The sequence below is a fragment of the Cupressus sempervirens genome, chromosome 8, assembly GCF_028749045.1.
Source record: "Cupressus sempervirens isolate cs-2001-9-10 chromosome 8, ASM2874904v1, whole genome shotgun sequence".
Lineage (NCBI taxonomy): Eukaryota > Viridiplantae > Streptophyta > Pinopsida > Cupressales > Cupressaceae > Cupressus > Cupressus sempervirens.
In genome coordinates, this window is record NC_143125.1 from 261002375 (window position 1) to 261026098 (window position 23724).

The 23724-nt window shown below is 33.1% G+C and overlaps 1 pseudogene; it reads left to right on the plus strand.

Moving 5' to 3' along the window:
- The first annotated feature begins 2528 nt into the window (after positions 1-2528).
- LOC149542459 (sulfate transporter 3.1-like) overlaps positions 2529-23724 on the plus strand; it is a 52331-nt pseudogene continuing 31135 nt past the window's right edge.

The window sequence follows — 23724 nt, forward strand, 5'->3', positions numbered from 1 at the left end:
AAGATTAAGAAATGATCTAAATTTGGAAAGACAAATCAATGACAGAATAAGAAGTGAGATGAGATCTAAAAAGAAAATTAGTGAAAATTTGAAAAATGACCTAAACCTTAAAAAGTAAATCAACGAGAGAATGATGAAATCCCAAGTAGACATGAATCAATTGAATCAACTGAATGAGCAGAATCTCTATAGAAAAAAGGTAAAGTAGGAATTGGATACAAAGAAGAAGGTGAATTCTCCAAACAAGGCACTCAAAGGAATCAAAGACCTACTTGCAATCACTATGGTAAGATAGGTCATACATCAAACAAATGGTTGAGTAATTGTAAAGCAAAATTCAATGGTAAATGTTACAATTATAATCAGTATGGTCACAAGGCTAATGAATGTAAAGAGAAACATAAATTTGAAGGCAAGTGTCAAAAATGAAAGAAAAAAGGTTAGAGGGCATCAGACTATAGAACTAAGTCATTCAATCCAACAGAGAAAATTGTGAAAGCAATATTTGGTTAAGACTGTAACACCTAGTGTAGATGTCATTTCTATGGAGAGTATGGACATATTGGCATGAATTGTGTTAAACATTGCACAAGGAAGAGAGATACCACCATAAGATGTTTCACTTTTACAGAACTTGGTCATCTAGCCAAGAATTGCATGAATATAGCAAGAATTGAAGATGAAAACAAAGAAAAAGCAAACAACATTAGAAAGAAAGTGAGGCAGCAATGGATTCCTAAATCCACCAAGGAAGCTAGTCCAAGAAATGATGGCCATGTCACTCAAGAAGTGGGTGACTCCACCATTTCCAACTAAGCTCTTAAGTAAGAACTGGAACTGCATTATCATGATCACATCCAAATAGTTCCAAAATTGAAAGGAAGAAAAAATTCAAATTAGTATTCAAGATAAAAAGGGATCACAAAAGGTTAGTATTAGTTATCATTGAGTTACTTTATCTACCGAGTAAGGTTGGGTCATGGACTCTACCGAGCAAGATCAGGAGGAACTAGTCACACATGTTTGGTTACCGAGTTATGAAGCATTCATCGAGTAATCCAAATAGATAGTGGATGATAGCCTATCACACATAATGATGTCATCACAACTACCTTCATACCAAGCATTAATGACAAAGTGTTATCAAAGGTGGGAAATTGAATTCATTTTTTCACCAAAAATTTTAAGTGTATTGTGATCAAGCGAATTACAAAGCGATCAAGCGATTTCTAGCAGAATTTGTGGTAAAGTTTTCCAAAGTATTCCATAACCTACCAAGTAGACATGGTAGTAGTAGCAAGGCAAAGAAAGGGTCAAAAATTTTGGTCTAAGGAGTTGAATGGAAACCACTAGATTTCAAACTTGTGCTAGCAATTGCTGAAACTCTTCATCCAAATCCTTCCTAAGGTACTACTCATTAACGATATCTGAACTCATTTTAAATGTGCAATTCAAGAAATTGGAAACTTAGAGATGGATGATGCCCTAGGTAAATTGTGTGTCAATGGTGTTCTTAAACCCAAACATAAGCACTTGGAAGATAAGGATTTAGCCCACATTCCCCACTTGCCTTGAAGTTTCCAAATCAAATGGATCAAATACATCCTCAGCTGAGTTCACAATGATTAGTTCTAGATTGAGCAACTAGTTTTGATCACTAAGAAGATGATTTATTGTGTGAAGACCAAGCTTGAAGATGATTAAGACTATTATTAACTTAAAAATACTGCATTGGTAGCATAATTTGTATACTGTACGCATCTCAAGCTAGGGAATCTCTTTAAAGTATTTTTAAATTTTTGGTAGTCCAAAGCCAAAACTACTAAAACCCTAGGTTAGGTGGAGTTGGACAAGAAAACCCTAGGCTAGTGGGATGGTAGAGGTATGAAGATCAATAGTGTAACTAATGCAGAACAAAAATTTGGCATACATGTGATAGCTCACGAGATCTATAGTTCTAGTCATATAAATAGTGTTTCATGTGAAGTAGTAGACTTGGCATTCAAGGTCATGAAGAATAATTTGTAATATGATCTTGCAGACTTGTTTTTGAAACAATTTACCAAAAACATGGAAAGTATTAGGACATCCAAGAAAAATCCTTCTAAATTTGGTTCTTTGTTGACATGTCTATTTTTTCTATGTTCAAAAGTTTTTTCCTTCTAAAGGTACAGTCATATGGAGAAAGGATGTGCCAATTTTGTATCAAATTAACGAGTATATAGCAGAAATGGATGAAAATTTTGTTAGTATAATGGATAATTACTTTGATGTCTTCAAGGAGAAAATGAATAATAGATTAAGGATTCCTGGGAAGTTGGTTGAAGATTACAAAGATGATGTTTTTTTCATGGTAGACAATGACAAAGTCTACAATTAGGTAGTGAAACCAAGAATTGCTTGGGTACAAACCTCTTCCCTATGAGATGAACATTGATAAAGCAAAAGACATAATTGAAGCCTTGATAAATGAATCTATTGATCCAAAGGCACCATACTTTGGAACATATGATGAGGCCAAGGCAAGAATGGAGCTTGAACTCAAGCTTCCACAGATAGTTAACAAAGGCAAGAGGAGAATAACAAAACCCAGAACAAGCATGCCTCTTATGTTGACCGAGGGTAAGGGAGAAGATGATGATGAAGTAGAGGATGAAGAGGAGTCAGAAAAGGAAGTAGAGCCAATGAAGAAAAAAGGCAAGGTGATCATCACCAAGCCATCCAATGTAGTGTTCACGAGGAGATCTAGGAAGAAAGGTAGTGAAGTTGTGTTTAGCAAGCCTCCTCCCACCTTCCAAGAAAAACTAAAACAATTGGAAGAAGGTTAAGGCATAACTAACTTCAAATCATTAAAGTATGAGACCATGATAGAGGCTAAGAAGAAACAAATTGAAGAAGCGGTGCTAACTGAAATGGGTAAATGGAAGTATTCCCCTAATCAGATAGCCTCCCAGATCTCTAATGAATTATTAAAGAAATTAAAGCCAAGATGGGACTCAGCTACACAAAAAGAAAAATATATCTATGAACAAATCCTGAGGAAGTTGTTACTAAGCATTACAAATGCTGAGGTAAAAGAGTCTATGAAGAAAAATGAAGACAAGATGACTCTTATATTTAATACTTGTTTAATTATGTTAAAGGATATAGAGCATGTAGTCAAGAATTCCATAGGTATGTGGAAGAATATTTATCACTTGCATAAAAAATGTCACTTTCCAATAGAAGTCAAGGATGATGACATTGATGATGAGGATGAAGAAACATACTTTGAGGCAATACAGTTTGACAATGAAGAAGTTGAAGAAGATAGAGAGGAAGAAGCTACCGAGTGTTAGTAAACAGTTTTGTCCTTCAGATAGAAATGAAAACAATGGCTCAATAGGTTTCAAAAGAAGAAAAAAATGAACTAACAAATGGATAGATTATCATTCTATTAATAATATTCCTCTGAATTGAGAGGTATAGCTCCCTCATAAAAGACATACAATAAATGCAATAAATTGATTATGTCTTTAACCTGAAGACACGAAGGGTTTTCTGACATTCATCCATCAATATAGAATAAATGCAATTATCAAATTAATAAGCTGATTATGAGGGAAAAACTAGAAAACAGCCATAGGACTATTTACCAAGTCTTTTACAATACTAGAAGAGAATAGAGACAATCAAACATATCATTTTTGCAAAAGACAACAACATAGGACTATATTTGAAACAAGATAGAAAAGACCACAGGATCTTTCTCCATCAGAAAATAAATATTCAAACCTTAAGATCTGACATACAAATGTTCCTTTCCATTTCTAACACATAACAAAATAACAATAGTATTATTTCATCCCTTCTATTACTATCAAATATAGAGAACAAAAGAAATCAACTCTCTACATTTTCCTCCACAAAATAGAAAATATTCTTCTCCCTGTAGCAGTAGCTATAGAACTCTAACCCCTGGAAAAGAAGAACCCGTTACAATTGCTTCTCAACCTTTAAATAAGTTTTTCCAAGAAGTTTTGCAACTACCCTAACTTCTTCTTGCCGAACTTCTATTACCTTCTCCCGCACTTTACTATGATAATTAATTCTTATAAAAATAATTAATCATTTTTGCATCCCTTTCTCCACTTTAATCAATCTCTTAAGATCTTTTATAACTTCATTTCACAAAGATAATTAATTCTTTTTAAAGAATTAATTATTTTAGATTCTTTTTAATATTTTCTTTATCCTCCACTTCTTTTTCTATGATCAAGTGCAATATTTAATTTGCACTTAATAATACTATTAATTATTAAAGAATTAATTTATTTTATATGTATCAACTTGCCCACTTCCTTTTTATATTTTTCTTATGGGAACATAGGTTGAAAGAATAATTAATTCTTTCTAGAATGAATTAGGTTAGAAATTAATTTTTTAATACCTAATTACTTTGCACTTTAATATTTAATTCCTTTGAAGAATTAAATATTATAAGAATGCAAAATAATTTGAAATTTGAAATTTCTTTTTAATTTCTCACATAATTGAGTGGGTGGAAAAAACATAGGGTTCCAAAACCCTAGGTAATAGTGGCTCTCTCTGGGGGCTACATTATGTGCCAGGATGCAGAGAACTCCAGAATCTCGATCTGCTACTATCTAGTGCCTTATTTCCTTGGGTTGTAGTCATTTATCAAAGTGAACCTAAACCTATACCCATTCAATGAATATTACAATAAAATTTTCATCAATATCTCTAGCTTCTTCTTTCCAATAGGTGTTGTCACATCTCTGCAATCTTGACTCTTCAATTAATGTTGTGAGTCTTCCATGACAACTTCTACACTTGTTGGGGTGGCAATGCATCCACCTATCAAAACTCAGAACTATTCTCTCAAAAGCTAAGAGGCTCCTTCATCACAGAAATAGAATCCTTTTTCAGCTGAAGTGAGTTTTTTGTAGTCAAAGGATGAACCAATTGGATGAACTACACATTGCTCCTTCAATAGTGAGATGAAGGGTAAGAATAAATCTCTCTACAGAACACCCTCATATAGCTGATCATGAGGCAAGCATTACTCCATGAGTATATGTGCTCAAATAGTATTGCGGGTCTGCTCCAATCTTCCTCCTTATCCCAAACTACTTTTAAGTTAATAGGCTCACTCAAATAACAAAGAAACAATGCTCTCAGGTTTTGATACTATCACAATGTCTCACCATCCATAGTGGCTATGGTTATGCTTGTTCATACTACTAACATAGTATTGAATCCATGACTACCATCTTCTTGTGTTTGGCTACACAGGTGTATCTACAGTCTCACTCCACAGGTCTTTTTGATTGTGAACATGCCAAAGCTTTATAACATTATGCGAAAAGTCCATCCGGCACAACTAGATAAGGCTTGTTGTTGATACTTCTGCTAATTCTTCTATAAAATAATTTTTTTTGACAATAAGCATCTGGTATTGCTACAGTCCCATCACCACCCTAATTAGCGTTAGCACATTTTAAGTGTGAAACTCAAAACTCCTTCACCACTCATTCATGCCATTCTTAAGCTTTGATGTTGAACTTGACCTAGAAATGCTCATGATTGGTTCAAAGGAACCGTTATTGCCAGAAACCATTGAGGAAAAACCTATTTCCTTCTTGCCTCTCGTGGTTAGAGAAATGTGTGCAAACCCACTCTCAGTGTTCATGAATAGGTGCAACCATTGTATGTGTAGACCTATGTGCCTTCCTTATTGATCCTTCCTAGCTGATCATGACTGAAAGGAAAGGATCTATCTAATGAGTCATTACACATAATGATTTCTACTGGACTCCCAGAATAATCATGGCTTTCATGCAGATTGGTGGATGTCGCCAAAGGTGGTAAACTATGGCTTCATTTTGATTCCATATAGCTTGATGAAGAGAAGAGATCTCTCCATGTTTAATGGCATCTTCCTACGTGGATAGGATGATGCAAATAGCATATATACACATCCATAACATTATCTTCCATCACAAATGCCTTGTACATGCACCATTTCATCTCCCTTGATTCCAGCTGCCCGGAGAATATTCAGATCTGATATTTTCAATAATTGGTTGGGCCATGAATATTGTATATATTGAATATAATACTTGGATGACTCATCCATCACCTCATGTTAAACAAGTTCTCATATTCATACACATGTCATTGTCATATGATAAAGGCTTCCTTCATATGTGCTTCATATTAGATGGCTTCTCTCCACATACTGATGTCCGCAAGGCTTGCGGATATCCATCGAATACCAGTCTGGAATAACTCTTTATCTTACCCACTTCCTCATCAAGTTGAACAATTTCAAATTGATTGTTATAAACCTCAAGGAAACTGCCAAGTGCAAGATAAAACTTCTTGTCCTTGCAGATGCTCTAATTTGGTAACAAGAATTCAGATTGGGATGGAATGTAGTTTCACTTCCAATAGTAGTAAATAGCAAAGCATTCTTATCAAAGGTTACCCTCGACAATAATTGATACCATTATTGTATGATCCCACCAGCATCAACCTTAAATGTTATGAAGTATTTTGTTTTCCATGACTGTGATCCTGAACTCTCATCCTTTTATTACTGGATTTTGACTAAGCATTTTTTTTCTCCATCATTATTACTTTTTTTATTGTGCCAAAAACAAATTTCATGTTCCAAGCACCGCGGGCACAACATTATTCACAAAAGCTCAGACCACAAGGTGTGTTTCAAAAATGTACTGCCTGCATATTATGGATGACCAGCTACAATGCAGAGCAAAATTTGAATCACTCATAATTACAATGCTGCTCACAATATTTCCTTCCTCATCTGCCAGATGGATTTGAATTAAAATTTTCATATCACAATTTGAACCTAAACTTGAATTTAAAGCTCAAACTATGCATATGGACTTTTCAATCTTCAAACTAAGCTTTGAAACTGCATGCTGAGATTTGAAATTGAGCCTTGAATTTGAAGTTGGGTAGTATAACTGGGTGGGTATGGAGTGTGCCAAGGAAGGGAAGGGAAACACCAAAAACACCTACACTACCAGCAAGCAAAACTAAACAGAAAACTACACCTAGCCACAACAGAAACTTTATGTACAAAGAGTAGGGCAAGAAGCCCCTACTCAAAAAAATGTACCTGGCTACTCATGGAAAACCATTATCTAGTTGAGAGAAGTATGCATCGGTGCGAAACAATGGTTGGTGTGCAAGTGAGTCCATTCTTGAAAATTGGAGAACAACCATTGAAAAGAAAAACTCCATAACTATAAGCTTTTCGAGCAACAGATTAAAACCAAGAAGCCAGCCAACATTATAGCTCATCAATTGTGGCACCTCCATGTCTTCTTGCATAGGTTGTTTCTTATCAGCACTCTTGACATCTTCCATGAGATTCTTGGTAAATAAAATGGAGTCTCTATGGTGATAGTCTTTCCTAAAACTATTGAAGTGATAACCCACATAGTTCTCATTTAAATCTGCAACTTCCTCCTTCAAAGATTCAAGTTCCAAGAATATTTCTATGAATTCTATCTCAAAATAAAAAGATTCCATCATATGACCAAAATCCATTAGCCCATCTTCACAATCAAACTTAAACACTTCTAATTCAGGTTGTGTGCATGGAATTGGTCTAGGGCTAAAAGTATTTCCTTTAACTTCCATCTCATCTTTCTCAATATCTTCGAATGCCTTAGGCTGAAAATATTATTCATTCATTTCAATGTGATCAAACAAAAACAATTCATAATTAGCTTCAATCTTTTCTTGTGTATGTTGATCTTTCATACCCTCCTGAATAACATCATTTGATGAAATATCAATAGCAGTCCCAAATATAAAAGAATCAAACTCTGCATTTGAAACATCCTCTGACAGGTTTTCATTTGATCTTCCACCTTGCAAACCTTGTTCATTACAAGGTACAACTAGGCTAATCATTGAGTCAAATGATTGGGAGACATATTCATCCTCAGACTCAACATGTAGATGGTAGGCTCCAGCTACACTAAAAGAAGTACTTTCACTCATTGGTGGGATTTGACGATCTTTATCATTGAAAACTGTTAGACTTTGATAAATAGGAGGTGCTAATTTAATTGCTTTGAGAATGAACCTTTTTTTTTTAGGCTTTACCTCTAGGCAATTCTATTTTTCACAGAGATAAACTCCTTCCTGTGCAAAGTCTTTACACTTCATTCCACTTAGAATCATATCATCATCTAAACTAATAGCCTCCCTTTGTGCATCTTGCAATGTTTGCACTTTTAAATGAAGAAGCAAGAATTTAATTTCTATTTGCATGGCAGCAATGAAAACACACAATTGATTATTTTCAATTGGTTGGCTAGTTAGGGGTATCTTAACAATAGTTCTATTGAATCTATCAACAAAATCTCTCATGACTTCTCCTTTTTCCAACTTGATTTGAAAGAAATTAAATAACAATTTAGCTACATCAAGTGCGGGCATAAACCTCTAAAGAAATTTCACCTCAAGATCATTCCAATAGGTGATGCAACCGTTTGGAAAATTCTGAAACCAATTTGCTACATTTCCAATGAGGCTTCTAGCAAATAATCTAACAAAGACATTCTCTTCCTACACACCAAGAATCCCACAGGCAACTGTAATTTCTTTAATGTGATCATCAGGGTCTTGATTTGCATCACCAGAAAACTTCAGGAGATATTATAATGAATTCTTAGGTAAGGCTGAGTATTGAGTTAAATAAAATGGCCCAATCTGAGCCTCCCATGGTTGGGCTGCAACCAAAGCCATAACACCAAATTCTTTCACCAAAATCAATTAGAGTTGCCAACCTCCATCCTTGAGGAGGTAACCTTCAGATTTCCAAGAAAAGAAAAGCACTGGAACTTGCTTTCTTTCCCCAGCCGAGTCACCAAAAAACTGTTAGTAAATAGTTTTGTCCTTCAGATAGAAATGCAAACAATGACTCAATAGGTTTCAAAAGAAGAACAAAATGAACTAAAAAATGGATAGATTATCATTCTATTGATAATCTTCCTCTGAATTGAGAGGTACAACTCCCTCATAAAAGATATACAATGAATGCAGTAAATTGATTATGTCTTTAACCTGAAGACACGAAGGGTTTTCTGACATTCATCCATCAATATGAAATAAATGCGATTATCAAATTAATAAGTTGATTATGAGGGAAAAACCAACAAACATCCATAGGACTATTTACCATGTCTTTCACAATACTAGAAGAGAATAGAGAGAATCAAACATATCATTTTTGCAAAAGACAACAACATAGGACTGTATTTGAAATAGGATAGAAAAGACCACAGGATCTTTCTCCATCAGAAAATAAATATTCAGACCTTAAGATCTAACATACAAATGTTCCTTTCCATTTCTAACACATAAAAAAATAACAATAGTATTATTTCGTCCCTTCTGTTACTATCAAATACAGAGAACAAAAGAAATCAACTCTCTACATTTCCCTCCACAAAATAGAAAATATTCTTCTCCCTATAGTAGTAGCTATAAAACTCCAACCCCTGGAAAAGAAGAACCCATTACAATTGCTTTTCAACCTTTAAATAATTTTTGCCAAGAAGTTTTGCAACTACCCTAACTTCTTCTTATCGAACTTCTATTACCTTCTCCCACACTTTACTATGATAATTAATTCTTATAAAAATAATTAATCATTTTTGCATCACTTTCTCCACTTTAATCAATCTCTTAAGAGCTTTTATAACTTCATTTCACAAAGATAATTAATTCTTTTTAAAGAATTAATTATTTTAGATTCTTTTTAATATTTTCTCTATCCTCCACTTCTTTTTCTATGATCAAGTGCAATATTTAATTTGCACTTAACAATACTATTAATTATTAAAGAATTAATTTATTTTACATGTATCAACTTGCCCACTTCCTTTTTATATTTTTCTTATGGGCACATACGTTGAAAGAATAATTAATTCTTTCTAGAATGAATTAGGTGAGAAATTAATTTTTTAATACCTAATTACTTTGTACTTTAATATTTAATTCCTTTGAAGAATTAAATATTATAAGAATGCAAAATAATTTGAAATTTGAAATTTCTTTTTGATTTCTCACATAATTGAGTGGGAGGAAAAAACTTAGGGTTCCAAAACCCTAGGTAACACTGAGGAAGATAAAGAAGATGATGAGGAGACATCCTATGAAGATAGCAGCTACAGTCATTGCCTCACTTCCTCACTCTTCAAGGAAATTAGTAGCTACATCAAGTTCAGAGACAGCTTTAGCAATTTTGATTGTCATCACAGTAGATACATCAAATGTCCAATCACTCTTCACTCCCTCATAGCTTAGCACATCACTGATAGAAGTGTCTGCCACTTCATCTACCAAGCTACAGTCTCCCTCTTCTTCAACTCCTAAGTCAACATCATCAGCAATGAGTATAGTATGTTCTAAAATTTTGTGTTCTTTAGTAGTAAGTACAATTTTGAGTTCTACAATTTTTGGATTCTACAATTTTATCTTCTACAGCTTTGGATACTTCTATAAGTACTTTTGTTTTGGATTTAGTAAGCATACCAGTTAGTATTACATCTATTGGTACAATATCAGCTTTTATAGCTAGTCCTACTATCTCTACTATTGTTTCCATTTCAGATTCTAAGGCATTAAGTACAAAGGCAATTGAACCTAAGGCTCAACCAAGTACAAAATTTTTGAGTAGAAAGGAGATAGAGGAGGATATTGACCTAGATGAGGAGATTGAGATTCTAAAATGGGATTTTGATAATGCCACTATAGATCAAATGCCAATAGCTAGTCAAATCCTCTAGAAGAAGGGAGAATAGAAGAAATTGAGAGAGGAAAGAGATTGAGAATATAAAATCATAGAAGATGCTAAGCATATTTTGACTGAGGTGATAGGTGTTGAAGTTGATACTTCTCAACACATTTTGTTTCAATATGAAGAGGTAGTCCAGAAGTTTAATGAGGACTCTAGTGGTCAAGACAAATTGATTGAGAAAGCAGAGAAGAAATTTGATAATAAAGTGCTTGAGCACATTGCTCAACAAATTTCCATTTAGCAAGTAGAGCTTTCCTCAATTTTGACCAATCTTGAAAACTCTTGCATACATGTAACATCACTTTTTTGAAAATTATGTAATATTATCGAGTTAACAAAGGAAATAAAGAGAAAACTGACAAAGATTGATGAAGATTTGAAGGCTAGTGCACAGTAGTTGCAACTTGACCCTAGTTCAAGCTCTGCACATCATATGAAAATTAGGTTTTTGTCAGATATGCAGGCAAATTTGTTCAGAGAAGAAGCAAGGATCTTTTCCTCACTAATAGATATTTAGAATATGATCCTTCCCATCATGGACACAATGCAAAAGCACAAAAACATTGATCCATGACAACAACTTCTCAATTGTAGATCACATGATAGAACTCTCTATAGAAGTCCAAATTTCTCTACATACATGCAAAGTTTTGCAAGAAAATTGGGATAAGACTTTAGCACTCATACTTAAGGTACATTCTAATTTTATTTCTTTTATTGGTGTCTCTATGCAAATAAGTTTTGAATAAATCTTTGGCATTATTTTAAAAAGGGGGAGAGATGGTATATATATATATATGGGGAGAGACAGTAAGTATGTATATTGTATGGGGGAGAATCATGCAAAGGAAAGTATATTGTATATACTTACAAAGACAATTTTTGAAAGAGCTCAAAAATAGTATACCACACTGAGCCAATATCACATTGTGATGTATATAAGTTTTGGTTGATAAGTGTTTTTGTCACTAATGCCAAAGGGGGAGATTGTTGACACTAAGTCAAGTTTGTTATTAGTGACAACACTTATTCAGATTCTATCTGGCTACCAAGCTCATTCAATAGTCTACAATGTTCGCCATGTAATTCAATAGCTACCGAGCATCCTAGTGGTTACCAAGTGAATTCAGTTAGTGTGAAGTGCAACAATTCAAACCGAGCAGAATTAGGAAGTGTGAAGTCTAGCAGTTCAACACGAGTAGTTCAATGGTTACTAAGCTTCATAGTTTCTACTGAGCTAGTAGTTCATGTGAAGAAAAGTTAGTGTTAACCAAGCTATGTGATGATTAGTGTTTACCAAGTTTAGTCATGGTAAATGAGTAATTCAATTTCTACCAAGTTACATAGTATCTACTAAGTCACCAATGTAGACTGAGTTTGAGACTACTCTATGATGATTAGTATGGACCAAGCTTCTACTTCTACTAAATGCATGATGATGTCGAGTGGTGATAGTGGATGTCATTTATCAGAACGTCACCAAGTCAGTCTTCAGAACCTGAGTGTCTTCATTTGATCTGACTTTGTAATATTGGTGTTAACATGTATATTGGTTGACTTTATAATTTTGTAAATTGGATATATATATATATAATGTATTGTATCATATCCAAGTATGAAAAGTGTATGAGAAAAAGAAAGAAAGCATGAAATGATAAGCAGGATGCAAATGTGAATCAACAGCAAAGTTTATTGTAAGGCCATATCAGAAAAGGAGTAGCAGAGTCATATGTCTCACATCAGTACTTCAAATAATCTCTATCAGCAAATTAGTTGTAAGTTAGAGATCTACTATTTCATCCTAGAATCAATCCAAATCCTCTATTAAGGTAGACTTAACAGTCTTTTGTCAAATCTCTTTAACGAGTGCATACTTTATTGTATGTTTGCAAAACCTCTAACAAGGTGGACCTAGCAGTCATAATTGCTCCTAGTAGGGCAGATCATTAGAAGTGATCATTGTAAGCCTTAACAGGCCAACTTTATGCTACAGTATTGAAATTTTTTGGGTATCATCCTCACCCTAGTTTTACTTTCTATTTGGAAGATTTTTGGGTCACCAAATTATTGTGTTCATGTGCCATGAATGTTTATGTTTTCAGTTTCTCATGCATACAATTAGATCTAATTTAATGAATTAAATGGTTATTAGGTTATTGCAATTAAGATCTAAATTTGGTAAAGTTTTTGAGGTTACTGATTCACCCCTCCCCTCTCAATAACCTAGCATAGTCTTGAATATTTCAAACAAAAGTCACACTCAACTATATCATCCAAAATTCCATAGTATTGATTTTTAGATTGTTGAGGATGTATATCATTTCTAAATGAAATATTAGTGACCTTGAAGACTACACTTATCCTAGAATCACATGTTTTCTTCATTTCATCTAACATTTTATGCAACAATTATGGCCATGGTAGTAAATAGCTTTGTGGTGTTTGATCTGCAATGATTCAAACATGTAAATATTATTTGCATCAATCTGTGAGTTGATATTAAACTTATAAGTCATGATTAGTAATCTTATACATACTTTTCTACCTCTTAAACCATATATTAGATTAAGTACCATTGGCGTAACATTGGGATCTCTATTATAATGAGCTTCTTTAAGAAATGATGCAACATTATTCCATGTTAATGAGTTACCATTTTTCTTGAGATTTTTGAATCCATACCATCATCCAATCAAGATTGTTTATAATATTCAAATGTAGTGCATCCCATTCATGACCAAATATAAAGAAAATAAATAGACCACTTAAAAAAACCTTATATTAAATATTTATAAGAAGTAATAAACTACAATAACATCTTATAATTACCTCTCACTTTCCTCAATCTACATTTCTCCATCAAGTAATCCCTTTCAAATTTGTTAATAGAGTTGGGATCCTAATGTAATCTACATAGATATTTACAACAAACTTGGGAAGATATTCACTAATGTACACCATGGTTTGGTATACCATATATCCCTCCACCATAGATTCCTTAAGATGTGCTCTTTGTCAAACCAAGCCCTTCATAAATTTCAAGTGCCTCTCAACCATCCACACTAACATAGTTTATATAGGCTCACACAATTCAATCTCCTCAACTTGATGTATGAGGTAGTGTTCTTGAGCATTAAAAAAAGTAGAAGGTAGACACTTTTAAATTTCACATATAAGCTGGGGAATTTTTCTCTTCCAATATTTAATATCTTTTTTATCAATTTTTTTATATGATAACCACCTAAAAAAGATTCAACATGCAAGAACATATAAATGAGATTTTAGAAAAACAATATACAATAAATTACATAAAAAGTAAAGCAAGTCGTAAATATAATATTTGTGCAACAAATCTAAGAAATAACACTTCGAACTTCATGTATTTTCCAAGATCATATATAACTTGTTTAACAGGTAGGACTACTGTAATAATTTAAAAATTATCTTTTCAATATATTATAAAATAATGCAATAAAAAGTACATGTAATTTTACAATTATATTGTAAATAGACAACATGACTTACCTTGACAAAGGTGTGCCAATTATGTGTTTTCAACCCAATCCCAAAATCACCTTTCTTTGATATAAGGTTACTTATATTTGCAGCAAATCCTATGGGAAATTCTATTTTTTTAATAACTTCTTTAAATACATCACTTTGTTGCTCCAGTAATAACCAAGGAAGGGAACTTATATTTATGCAATATCCATTGTTGTTTGATTTTAAAAAAAAATTTAGTACATTAATTTATTCATTAATGTCATTACAAATTTTGAGAATTTTTTCTTTATCATGCCTTCCATCCAATATGCACAGCATCAAATAAATGTATGATTGGGAGATCCTTGTAGTATGGCAACCTACTAAATTGAGTAGCATAACTTTTTATTATTTTAGGAAGTTGGTCATTGATGCCTTGACAACCTTCAAGAGCATCCATTACATCATTAATAAATAAAAGACAATATCAAAATATAAATTTCACACAAAAATCATCAGATGGAATGACATCACCTTGAAAATTTAGTCTATTGTATTCTAAATTCCATAAACGAGGTGCCATTCTTTCTGGCCTTGATGTTTTCTCTTTTTTCTAATTGAAAAGATGTTTTTTAGTAATTTGATACTTTCGTAAACTTCTTCAATGATGAGATTTCATCTTCGGACCACAAATTGGACATGCAAATTTTTCCTTTGTCTAAAGACCTAAAAGATCATGTATAATTATCATTCACAACTTAAACATACAATAATAATGTGTAAGCACTATAATATACCAAAAATATGTGACCTCAACAATAAAACATACTGCAAAAATGAGTTAGCCCAAGGGCATCATGTATTGTTCATACAAGCATTGCATGGAATTGAAATTGTCTTTCTCCTATTGGTCTAGAGATGTCATACATAGTGAGCCCATTCCATAACTTCAACAACTTTTCAATAAGGGGCTCAATATACAAGTTCATATCTTTAACTTGGTAGTTACCTAGTAGAATGATCATAAACATTACATAATTATTATGACCATTTTGATGTAGTATTTATAAGTTAATTTATATAACTATTAAACTAAAAAATACCTGGTACAATCATTGACAAATTATATACTCCCTCTTTATGGATATCCAAGGAGAAATGTTATTGTTAATAACAAAAATAGGCCACATTGAGTAAATAGATCTCATATCTTCAAATGGATTAACACTATCTACTGCCAGTAAAAGTTTCAAATTATGAGGTTCTTCTTTAAATATTGGTCACCTATCTTCTATGTCCTTAAATCCAGAACCATTGGTAGGAATGAACATAATGTCATCTTGATTTCTACTATGTGCATGGTAATCCATAAATTGTGCCAAGCTAGTGCACCTGAATAATCATTCAAGATGTGGAATAATGGAAATTTATCAAAGAACTTTGTGAGGCACATTTTTTTATTTCATTTAACCAATATATACTAATAAGAAACTCAAGGAATTCTATTACATATTCATGTTGTTTATGATATAGAATGTCATCATTGGGACATGCATGTATTGTCTCATATTTCATTCCAATTTGATTCATAATAGTAGATTATTCTTGGTACAAATGAGGCATAATGTTTTATGGTGGTAATGAAAATTTGCCTATCAACCTACAACAAAAAATATGATTTGTTAATTTAATTATTAGTAATGGTATTCTAACATTGAAGATAAAAAAAAATGGCATACCTTAGCATATGTGACATTGCTACGTTGGATAAACCATTCATAACCTTCAAGTTCACAACCAACACTATAGAAAAAAGAAGAGTTGTTTGGGAGCCTTGGTATAGAGGCCTATATGCCTTCTCAAATATAGGTATATCAAGACCATCTTCATCATCATTATCAGATGCACTAGTACAATCATCATGATCGTCTTGATTAGATGCAACAATACCATCTTCTTCAATCATGCACTCTGGCACATTATCAACTACACCAATACCATCATCTTCAATTGTGTTCTATGTCGCAGGATCATCTTCTTCCATGGGAGCATTATCCTCAACTTGGATATTCACACCTCCATGTTCCTCTAGTTGAAAATCCATGTTGACTAATTAATGAAAAATCATGCCACCCTTCAACATGACCATATTTCCTACAATGACTCTAGGTTGTTGTGATTATAATTCTTTGATTATTTAAGCCCTTACACTTTTTGTAAGGGAATTACGTTTATCAAATTTTCTTTAAAAATGAGACCATAATCTAGCAATTTTCTCATTATTTCTTTATGGATTCATATTGGCAGGTGTGTTCTTTCTTCACAAGAAAATATTTGGACTATAAATATACAAAATGTAAACATACAAGCATTAGTAGTATCATGTATATAATCAAAAATAATAAAATATTACAAGATTATAAAAGATTTAAAACTACACACACCAATCATGCTCACAATATTAGGCCAACCAACTTGTACATTCCTTCCCAAATCATCTTCATTTCCCCTTTCTTTCTAAAAATGCATTTTCCACAATTTCCAAAGCTTACACATTTGTACATCTAGTTTCAGCAAACTCCTTATAGTGATATGTCCTAGTGTTTATGTAGTATCTTGATCTCTATTCCTCTTTCAGACCCCATTGATCAACCCTATGACTACCCTTAGAATGACTACTCTAGATATTTCTATATGCAAATTCATTATTATTGAAATTATGATGCCGGTGTTGCAATCCAGTGGATAGTTTTTATCTTCTAAGCATGTGCAATTACCCAAACTCAATTACTCCCACACATTAATCTAGGGCTTTCTCTAGCAATGACTATTTGGAATAGTTTTCTAAAATTGTCCTTTACTCTTAACACCTATCATCTTGGCCCACACCTAGCTACTCTACTTTCACTCTATTGGCCTTTCACTCTAAAGGTGTAAAATACCATGCAAGGCCATAGATGGATTAAAATGTAATGTTGAAATTCTCATTGTAAGCCTTTAGACCTATTTTAGGTGCCAAGTAGGTATGTGGTAGCATAAAATGTGATAAATGGAAAATATTGAAAAATATTGTGAAGCTGTCAAATGTTGCTAACAACATTTTCTTGCAAAATGACAAATTTTGGAATGTGAAGTGTCATCAAGCTTGTACACTTGGATAGGAGTCTTTAGGAAGTTCAAAATTCATTTTCTATGGCATATATTATGTAGTCCATTATAATGAAGAAGGTAGAAGGATATGGTGTGGTTTTTTATTAAGTTAATCAGTTTTAGGTTATGGTGAAATCAGACTGGGTATTTGTATTTGACTGCAATTTTGGTATTTTCTCCCTTGCCTCATGGATGTGATGGTTCTTCACCTTTATATATATTTTAATGAAGTATACAACTAATTTTAATGTTAAAGGTGTACCTAGCATCATTGGTTTATTGTCAAGATCTCATTGCTCACTGTTTCGATGGCAAACTATGTATATTTTTAGAGAGAAGTATCCCAGTGACTGCATGATCTCACTATGTTGAGTCAGGGAAGGTTTAAAGGTATTCCTTGTTGTTTGAGATTTCCCTCTCATAGATTCACACTATAACTCTAATCTTGATAAAGGATTTGGCCATGAACCTATAAGATATTTGTTGTTGCATGAAATGAAAAAATTTGTAAAGTTGGTCAATTACAAAGTTACTCTGACCATTTGGATATCCAACCTTGAGCTTAGATTTATGTGTTGATAGTAAAGTTTCATTCAAATTGATTAATTTTTATCTTAGTTCTTGTGTTCATGCATTTTGTAGAAGCTTTTGAGAATTTAACAGTGGTGGATCCAAATGTTAGCACTAAATCCAAGGTTGGAAATTTTTTTGAAGAATTTGTGTAGCTTCTATCAAAGACTTCTAACAATATCTCTAGAAATTATCACACATGGAAAGACACATGCTACCAGTATATATTTTTTTTAGTGGTACTTCATTGTTCATCTATTTCTTGGATAATGGAGTGAGGGAAGTACCAATGTATAACCCTGGCAGATAAGCTTGGAGAAATCAATTATGATTAATTTATTCATGGATGTGGACCTAGTTAGGGACCTAATAAAGTATTACTACCCTATATCATAGTGATAAGGAAAAGGGACAAGTCCAACTTGTTGAAGATTGATAGAGTGAGTTTCATGGAAGCTTTTTGAATAAGTGGTGCACCCTATATTGATATTAATTTGGAGGAGGAAATAAGGAATTATAACCTCCACAAGACTATGATAAAAAAAAATTCTATACCTAGGTACATGCCTAGACTTGGTAGAAGGTTAGCCCTAATTAAAAATGGTGTCAAACCACCATTTTATTTTGACACTTTCCACAATCATATGAGATATATTGTCTATGAACTATATAAAGTCCTTGGAATGGATTGTGATAAGAGTGTGACTTAAGATTTTCTAATGATGGAAATGAAATTTCAACAAAATTCTATTTGAAATATAGATGGAATAATTGAGAGGGGGGGTGAATTAGTTACCACAAAAACAAATCCACATATCCCTTAGATGTCTGATAAAACTAGTTATTGTTGTCACTCGGTAAACATATAGAAAATGTTATAACTCGATAGATGTTGTGTATGTTAACTTTAATAGATCTTAAACATTCACAATGATTAACATGCAAGCATAGAAGAAATAACATGAACACATGAGACACCAAATTTAACGTGGAAACCCAATATGGGAAAAACCACCAAGTAACTAGCTATTGATTTTCACTCTTCTAAAGTGAGCCTTGTTAGGAGCCAACTTGGTTAAAGGTTACAAAACACACTATTAGGTGTGACCTTGTTAGAGGATTTAATCACCCTATTAGGAGTGGCCTTGCAAGGAGTCTTTAGAATAATTCAATGGAACTGTCACCTTGTTAGAGGATTTAAAAAGGGTTGTTAAACCAACTCTGTTAAGATATTTAGGATTCACTGCTACAATGGTGAGAAAGTAATAATGAAATGACCTGAATGAGATGCACATGAAATTGCTAATTATAGATCTCTATTCTGCTCCACTAGATCCTTCCTAATCAAATAAAACTTTGCTACTCCTCAAGGATATCTGATGATCCTTCAAAGTTCACTCCCACTTTCCTCTTCAAACAATCAACACACTTTCATACTTGCTCATTAAACTTTAGAATTCTCAACTTGACCATTCATTTATACCTTACAAATTATCAAGTTGACCTAATTAAAATTTACAATTACCAATAATCCTTACCTCAGTCGGCTAAAATCAATACTTCAATTAATTAAACTTTATTTCTCAAAGTAACAAAATCCTTCATTGGCCAACCCTGCTTAGTAAACACTAGTCCTAAAAAGATTTCTTATGTTAACCAACAAAAGCTTGGTTAATACTATGAACTTGTAAAAATCCTTTGGAGACTGAGTGAACTCAGTAAACACTAATTTTCCTTTGTTAACCATTATAGCTCAGTTAACACTACTTGCTACCACATTTTCCTTCAACACCCGAATTAGCTTGGTAGACATTGATTCCATAGAATAATTTTTAGGAATGCTCGGTAGACTCTGAAAGTTTCTTTGCTAACCAACTAAGCTTAGTAGATACTGACTACCAACTGATATGACATTTTTATAACATCAAAGACAACATACAATTAGAAAATTGTATCCAACAATCTCCCTCTTTGGAATTGATGGCAACACAACATGTCATAGCATAATGAAATTTGAAAACAAGTCTATCTCTAATAGAATTTTTCTCCCTCTTAGATTTTATGCCACAAACTTTTCTAATGTGGTAATCTCCCTCTATGAAGGAATTACATAGCTTCTTTTCCAAACAGTAAATTCTCCCACATGCAAATTTCATAAAGATATGATAGTAAACTCTCCCTCTTTGACAACACATGCCAAAATGAGTATCAATTTACCTTGAGTACTGATTCATATGCAATATTCCCATGACTATGGTACATCAACTGATAGATCTTCAACTTGGTTCCTATTGATGCATCACTAAAACTTTATTTTAGTGAGCTTCAGATAGGGGAATGACCCCTAACTTACCTCTTCGATACAAGAATGCATCCTTAGGTAATGGCTTGGTGAATATGTCTGTAATATGTTCTTTTGTATGGACATATTCCAATCTGATTTCCTTATCCTACACCAATTCTCTAACAAAATAATATTTTATTGCAATGTGCTTAGTTTTGGAATGCATCACTGGATTCTTTGATATGTTGATTGCACTTGTATTATCATAAAACATAACAACTAGTTCTTTGATCTCAACCTTTATGCCTTCCAACAACTGTTTAAACCAAACAATATTAGAATAATTCACTACTGCTGCAACATATTCTACTTCTACTGTAGATTGGAATGCGCAATTTTCCTTTTTACTTGTCCAAGATACCAACCTTTTGCCAAGAAAGAATGCTCCACCACTTGTACTCTTTCTGTCATCAATGTTTCCTACCCAATCACCATCAATAAACACTTTCAAGTCCAAATTTATACCACAATCCATAATCTTCAATGTCTTTCAAGTATCTCAAGATCCTCTTGATTGCCATCATGTGATTTTCTCTGGGTTTTTTTGAAAATCTTGCCACTATACCAACTGCAAGAGCAATATCAAGCCTTGTATGAACTACATACTATAATTTTCCAATCATTGATTTGTATAAAGTCTGATCTACCTCTTTTGAATCATCATCTTTGGTAAGCTTTAGTCTAGTACACATGGGAGTTCCAACTAGTTTTGAATCTTCCATACCAAACTTTTTTACTATCTCTTTGATATACTTAGACTGAGTGATGTAGATACCATTCTTGCTCTACTGAATCTAAAGACCAAAAAAGAACTTAATCTCACCAAACATAGACATTTAAAATTCTTTGTTCATTTACTCTAAAAACTCTTTGCATAGATCATCATTCCTTGTAAACAAAGTATCATCCACATATATTTCTGCCAAAACAATCTTATTATCTAGTCCTTCCTTGATGTACAAGCTACTGTTATTATTAGTTCTCTTGAAACCAATCTTAGTAAGATAGTTATGCAATCTCTCATACCATGCTCTAGGGGCTTTTTTCAAACCATACAATGCTTTATGTAATTTGCAGACCATGTCCTTTTTGTCTAGATCAACAAAACCTTTAGGTTGCTCAATGTAGACTTCTTCATCAAGAATATCATTGAGAAATGTAGATTTAACATCCATATATATACCTTAAATCCATTATATGTTGTATATGCTAGTAAGGTCCTGGCACCTTCCAAACTTGCAACAGGAGAAAAAGTCTCACCATAATCAATTCCTTCTTCTTGAGAGTAGCCTTTACATACAAATCTTGCTTTGTTTCTTGATACATTACCATCTTCATTCAAATTATTCATGAATACCCATTTAGTTCCAATCACATTTTTATTTGTAGGCCTAGGTACAAGAGTCCAAATTTTGTTTTTCTCTATTTGCTCTATCTCTTCATTCATAGCCTCAATCCAACTTTCATTTTTGAATGCATCTTTGACATTTCTAGGTTCAAAATCAGCAAATAAACAAGTACCTTTAAGCTTACTTCTTGTCATAGTACCTTCTTATTTTTCACCAATAATTTGATCTAGTGTATGATGTCTCCTAGCATACTTGGCCAATATAGGTTCCTTGCCTCTTGAATGAATTGCCTTGTCATCTTTTTGCACTTCAACTTCAGGTTATGGCTGCTCTAACTCGGTAGGCATTGGCTCACTAGCTTCAGAATGTGACTCAAGTTCCTATGACTCAATTTGAACTTCTTGCAACTTGGTGACTAATGAAGACTCATGAGTAGAATTCTCCTAATTGACAGATGTGTCTGGCAATGTATCAAGTTCAATGAAAATAAATTTCCTCTAATATTCTAGTTCCTTTTTGCTTTCTTCTTTAGTCCTTTTTTCAAACTCATCAACTATCACATGTGCACTTTCTATGATTTTATGAATAGACAAATTCAAACATCTATATGCCTTACACTTGCAAGAATATCCCAAAAATATACCTTCATCACCCTTCACATCAAATTTTCCTTTTCTAGATTCTTTCAAAATGTAACATTTACTTCCAAATACTTTCAGGTAACTTACATTGGGTTTAAAACTATACCATAACTCATAGGCGGTTTTGAATGAGTCCTTCTTCAACTGTACTCAGTTCAAGGTATGAATTGTAGTGTTGATAGCTTCCTTCCAGTATTTGATAGCAATATTATTTTCAATCATTAGAGTCCTGGCACAATTCATGATAGATTTGTTCCTCCTTTCAGCTATTCCACAAGGGGCTGATACCTATCTTTTGATTCCTCTTTCAATGGAAAAGTTATTGAATTCATTGGAAATGAACTTACCACCTCTGTCTTATCTTAAGCATTTCATTCTTTTCCTTGTTTCCTTTTCTATAGTAGCCAAATACCATTATAACTCCTCAAATGCTTCTAACTTCTCTCTTAGATACATAACAGTCATCATTCTAGAGTAGTCATCAACAAAAAGAATGAAGAACTTTTCTCTAGTATAGCTCTCAGTTCCAATAGGTCCACACAAACTAGTATGCACAATTTCCAAAATATCTTCAAATGGATAGTTTTTACTTTTAAAGCTACTCTTTCCCATCTTACCAATCTGACAATTCTTTCATAGACCAACATCAGGTTTCTTTATACTTGGAATGCCTTTTACTTTCCTGAATTTTCTTATCTTTACCATGTTATCAAAATTCACATGACATAACCTTCTGTGCCATAACCAATTTTCTTCAACTTGAGCAATAAAAAATGAGCACTCACCAAGATCAAGATAAAACAAATTACCTTTTATTTGTATTCCTGATCCAATCAGCTTTCCTTTGTTATCTAGCAGTCTTGCCTTTCCATGCATGAATTCCACCTTGAATCCAATATTGATTAGCTATGCCACACTCAATAGATTATGTTTTAGTCATTCAACCCAATAGGCATTATCACATTCAAGTTCTTTGGTTAGTGAGATTCATCCTCTTCCTTTTATGCAACAAGGTTCATTATTTCCAAACCTTACACTACCACCATCATAGTCTTTAAAATGTTCAAACTTAGTTTTTTCACTAGTCATATGATGTGAACAACCACTATCTATGATCCATGTATCATTTGGGCTCACATGAGAGATAAGTGCCATCTTATCTTCTTCATCATTACCATATTCATCTTTCACAGCAATGTAAACAATTTCATCTTCACTATTATCAGAATCCCTAGAGTCCTTAGCCATAAAACATGTTTTCTTACCTTTGTCCTTGAATGATTTGAAATCTTTCTTGCCGTTGCACTTATGACCTTTCTTCTCATCCTTGCTTTGCTT